Genomic DNA, 6000 nt, shown 5'->3' with positions numbered 1-6000 from the left:
TGTACCGTCGCCAGCGCACGGCGCATTGGGGTTCCCTACACCAACAGGCGTAACATTTGTTTACCGCGATCATTTGTGCGCAGTGACAAGCACGCCGCGGGAAGGGAGAATGAAACTTCCAATGGCTGACAATGCGCCAGAGAAGTGGATTTTAAACCCAAAATTCCCAGAGCAAACGGTCACAATTGGCGCTACCATTTCAGACGAAACGAGATTGAGAATGAAAAAGTTGCTCACAAAATACACGTCGGTTTTCGCGTGGCAACACTCCGATATGACGGGGGTCCCGCGAGACTTGGCGCAACATTCTCTTAACACGTTCAAGTCGGTGGAGCCAATTGCTCAGAAAAAGAGAATCATGGGGGATGAAAAGGCGAAGGCCATGAATGAGCAAGTGGAGGACCTGTTGCGCGCAAACATCATCCGCCCGATCCGATACCAGACATGGGTAGCCAATTCTGTGATGGTAAAGAAAAGCAACGGGTCATGGAGAATGTGTATTGACTTCAAGGACCTCAACAAAGCATGTCCGAAAGACTGTTACCCCCTCCCAAACATCGACGCAAAGGTGGACTCCGTGGCGCCATTCAAGCTCAAATGTTTCCTGGATGCCTACAAAGGCTATCACCAGATTCAAATGGCACCACAGGATGAAGACAAGACTGCCTTCAGAACCGACAAGGGTGTTTTTTGTTACACAAAAATGCCCTTTGGTTTAAAGAATGCGGGCGCAACCTATCAGAGACTTATGGATTCGGTTTTCAGTGAACAAATCGGAAGAAATCTAGAAGTCTACGTTGATGATTTGGTGATCAAGAGCAGGGAGGAGAGACAAATGCTCAAAGACATCGAGGAAACTCTTCAGCGCCTAACGGAAGTTAACATGAAGCTCAACCCGAGCAAATGTACTTTCGGCGCAGAAGAAGGGAAATTTCTTGGTGTAATGGTCACTAAGGATGGTTTCAAGGTGAACCCTGAAAAGGTGGAAGCCATCCTTGACATGCCTTCACCATCCACCATGAAAGAGGTTCAGAAGCTGAATGGTAGATTGGTGTCAATCAACAGGTTCCTAGCGAACCACGCCAGCAAATCTACTCCATTCGTTAACACCTTGAGGAACTGTTTGAAGAAGAGCCAATTCAAGTGGACGCCTGAGGCTGAGCAAGCTTTCACTGAGATAAAAGAATGTCTCATAAAGTTGCCAGCGCTCACAGCTCCACTTCCTGGCGAAACCCTTACATTGTACCTGTCAGCTGGAGACCGCGCGATCGGCGCAGTATTATTGGTGGATCGCAAGGGGATCCAAACGCCAATATACTATGTGAGTCGGGTGCTCACAGACCCTGAGACGCGCTATTCCATCATGGAAAAGTTAGTTTTGTCACTAACACACGCGTCGCGCAAGCTCCATAGATACTTCAATGGTCATCCTATTGAAGTTCTGACTGGTTACAACATCCAGCAAGTCTTGCGACGCCCCGCGCTCTCCGGAAGGCTGACAAAGTGGGCGCTGGAATTAGGTGAACACACGATCACTTATAAGCCCCGTCCAGCGATAAAGGGTCAAGTTTTGGCGGATTTCATCACGGAAATCCCAGAGGGAAAGATTGAAGAAGCTCAGCGCGAGGTAGATCCTCCGTGAGCAAATGATGAAGAAGATGTTTGGAGGCTATTCACTGATGGAGCCTCCAACAGCGAAGGGTCCGGCGCAGGCCTCAAACTGGTGGACCCTGATAATCATGAATATACTTATGCTATTAGGTTGGACTTCAAGAGTACCAACAATGAGGCTGAGTATGAAGCCCTGCTGGCTGGTCTGCGCATTGCGCGCAAGTTTGGAGTTAAAAGGCTAGAGGCCCATGTTGATTCTTACTTGGTAGCTGCTCAGGTCAACGGCCTATATGACGCCGAGGAGAACACAATGCCTCTATATCTAGAGCAGGCAAAAAAGTTCGTTGAGCAGTTTGACTTCTTCAGAATCATACACATCTCGCGCAGCGAAAACAAGTCCGCTGACGCGTTGAGTAAGATGGCATCAACTAATTTTGATCACTTTGGCAAAGATGTCAGGGTGGAAGTGATGAGCAACCCGTCAGTGCAAACGCAATCGGTCCTTGTAATTCATACAACCCCTTCATCCTGGATAACTCCAATAATGGAATTCCTGAAGGAGGGGACGTTACCGGATGATCGCGCACAGGCGAGAAAGATAAGACACAAGGCGCAGAACTATGAACTACTTGATGGTACATTATATCGGCGCTCTTATCTTGGACCGCTCATGAAATGCCTGGATGCTGAAGAAGCAAGCTATGTGATTAGGGAGATTCATGAAGGAATCTGTGGAATACACGCTGGTCCGCGCATGGTGGTTGCCAAGGCAATGAGCTCAGGCTACTATTGGCCAGGCATGTACTTGGATGCGCTAAAAGAAATCCAAAAATGCAAGGCATGTCAGAGCTACGCGCCAAACACCATGCGTCCAAAGAACAACTTGATTCCAGTGACCTCCGCATGGCCTTTCCACAAATGGGCCATTGATATTGTGGGGCCCCTGCCGCAAGCGCAAGGGCGAGTGAAATTTTTGGTAGTGGCGATAGACTATTTCACAAAATGGGTTGAGGCCAAGCCACTAGCAAAAATCACAGCTGAGGCGATGAAGCAATTTATCTGGAGCCACATCATTTGCCGTTTTGGCCTTCCTATGGAAATTGTGAGCGACAATGGCAAACAATTCACTGACAGGAAGATATCAAGCTGGCTCAAAGAATTGCACATCAACCAAATCTTCACGTCGGTCTACCACCCTCAGGGGAATGGCCAAGTGGAGCGCGCGAATCAAAGTTTGCTAAATGGGCTGAAGAAAAGGTTGGAGGGAGAATCCCATTCTTGGGTCGAAGAGTTACCTAATGTCCTGTGGGCGCACAGGACATTAAGCAAAACTAGCAATGGCGAATCCCCGTTCAGCCTAACCTATGGGACAGAGGCTATGATCCCAGCAGAAATTGGATGCCCATCCCATAGGGTACTCATGATGAGCAAAACTGATAACGAGCGCGAAAGAAGATTGGACCTTAACTTGCTTGAAGGGCGCAGAGAAGCGGCTATTATCAATGAAGCCAGATACAAGAAAAAGCTGGAAAAATATTATAATCAGCGCGTTAAAGAGTGCCACTTCAAGAAAAATGATTTTGTCCTTCGAAACAATGAAGCTAGTCGCGCAATACCCCCAGGAAAAATGTCCCCCAATTGGGAGGGACCTTATCAAATTTCAGAAGATTTGGGGAAAGGCGCGTACACTTTAAAAGATTTGAATGGAAAAAAGATACCGCGCGCGTGGAACGCGGCACAACTTAGAAAATGCTTCATGTAAAAAGTTCAAATATGTAATCAAGGCTTTTAAGCCATCATGAATGATGATTCGCGCTATCTTTCAATATTTGTCGCGCTATCTTTCAATATTTGTTCTATTACCTTTGCATACATGTTTCACACTTCCTTTATTAATTTGGAATAATATGACAACACTATATTGACTTCAAAGCAAAATAAAGCGAAGTAAAACATACATGCGCGAGCCTTAGCTCAAACGCGTTAACGAGTCTTAACTCTAAAACGCCAGGGCCTTAGCCCAAACTTACGAGCCTTAGCTCAAACACGTTAATGAGTCTTAACTCTAAAAACGTCAGGGTCTTAGCCCAAAACAAAGAGCCTTAGCTCAAAACACTCACAAACATCCATCTTACATCCCGCGCAGCCTGATCATAAAAATCCTTAAACACAACTAAGGCAAAGTACATGCCATATCATGTTAAGGTCTCAGGTCGAGGTCGCGCGCGGAATCATAGTGGATATCTGAGTAACACACGCTGACATGTAATGGCTAAACTCATACTTCCATATAAATACCGCGCGACAACGACGCGCAAAAAAGAAATAATGAAAAGTTAGCGCGCATGTCAGCATAAACAAGATACTGCGAAACCACAAACAAAATAGAACAGAGGTTAAGTGAATAATTTCCTTACAACCTTGTTCTTATTTTAACGTGCAAGCATATCTTATATCTATACAAGCAAACATGAAGAGATGAATGGAAATGCGCAAGATGTGAAAAAGAGAAAACAAGTTTCATTCCATTGGATTGAAATTTACAAGTATGATGAGTTACAAATTACAAGTATAAAAAATTAAATATGTAAAATTTGATGAAGGGCTTCTCAAGTCTCCACGTCGACGTCAGCCACTTCATCACCTTCATCATCTCCCGCAGCATCTGACGCGGCCTGCTCCTCATCTCCGAACTGACCATAGTCAAGTTCTTCCTCCTCATTGGAGTCTTCTATCACGACGGTGGCAGGAGCAGATTTATTCGCAGCGCCAGAGCCGCTGGCAGGGGCAACATCCCCCGCGCCACCATCATCGCCACCAGCCCTCTCGCATTCATCGAGCAACTTCTTTAGCGCGCCGAGGTCGGGCTGGTCAGCAAGCGCAGCTATCTGCAAAATCATTAGAAAAGTATTGAGTACAAAACACTTGGAAAAATTAGTCAAGTAAAACTCATTAAGGTCAAGGTACCTGCATAAGGATGGGGATGGGAGTATTCATGTACTTTTCCCCCACCGCGGCCATGTCCGCGCAGGCCGCGTCGCTCTTGTAAGGGTACTCGGATGGGTTCTTCTTCAACATGCCATAGTCATACCCATCCGTAAACCCTTCAGCTCGGCCCACCAAGCGCGCGGCGGCATTGCAGTCCATCACAAGGGCCTGAAACTCGGCGGAATATTTCATCGCCAAAGCGCAGCGAGTTATGCCCTGTGACACCAGCCATTGGCGATCCTGCGCGAGGCCAGCAACAGACGTCTCGAGGACAGGAACCTGGGAGTTTAATAACTCAACAGTTTCCTTAGTCTTTTGTAGCTCCTCCTTATCAGACGCTGCTGCCGCCAAGATTTTTTCTTTCTCCGCCTGCGCAGCACCAAGTGCTTCCTGGCTGGACGCCGCCGTCGCCAAGGCCTCATCTCTATCGGCCTGCGCGGCCGCCAACTCCCTCTTCAGGCGCGCAACCTCGCTCTCCAGTGATGATTTTTCAGTGATACTCTGGACGATAGCTTGGTCACGGTCCTCAGCCTGCTGTTCCAAGACACGCACTCTACGCGCGTACTTGGCAACTTCGGCCTCCGCCAACTGCTGCTTCTCCCGCGCAGCTTGGAGCTCATGCCCGCGCTTAATATAGGCGGTGTTGGCACTTGCTCTATTTTCGCTGAGCTCCGCCTGGAGTTTCTCAGCTCGTGCGCGAGCATCAGAAAGGTTCCAGGCAGCCACCTTAGCCTCTTGCTGGGCTGCCACAAGAGCATCGCGTACTTTAATATAATCGCGATGAAGCTCTTGGGAGGCAGCAAAGAAAGCTGACCCAGCGAAAATGTGATCGTTGAGCAAGTCAGCGCGAGTGCGCTCCTCCTGATACCTCCTTTCAGTAGGAGGCACGGCATGAGCCCAGAAGTCCTCGCATACGCCCATGGATTGGAAGGAACTTTCTTCATTAATATTCCATCTCGGGCGATAAACGTGGTCACCTTCCTACAAAGCACAAGAAATGTTCTAAGTCATAAAACATACTTATATGGAGGTACGCGCAGCGGAGCAACAAATTAAAACATACCTGCGGGGATGAAGCAGAAAAGTCAGCGCCAGCCCCACCAGAAGTATGCGCTGCGAAGACTTGTGGCATCGCAGGGCTGGCGCGGTCTCCCAAGGAGTTCTCAGCTTGAGCCCCCTCATCCTCCTCATCTTCTTGAATAGGCCTCTTCTCCTACGACCTGGGGGGCTCCAAACCAGCCTCGCGGAGAGGGCTGCGCGTAGGAGGAGGCGAGGGAGGTCTCGACGCCGCCAGTTCGGCGCGCAATACGGCTTCCTGCTCTTTTGTAACCCCAATAAGGGGAGAATCAGCACTAGCAGGAGCAGGACCAGAACCAGCGGCGCCGCCAACGGCGCCAGGAG

Source organism: Bidens hawaiensis, unplaced genomic scaffold (genome assembly GCF_021521415.1).
Source record: "Bidens hawaiensis isolate Kalapana, Puna unplaced genomic scaffold, B.hawaiensis_p1.1 tig00018048_1, whole genome shotgun sequence".
In the NCBI taxonomy this organism is placed as follows: domain Eukaryota; kingdom Viridiplantae; phylum Streptophyta; class Magnoliopsida; order Asterales; family Asteraceae; genus Bidens; species Bidens hawaiensis.
Note: the sequence above shows the minus strand (reverse complement) of the source record.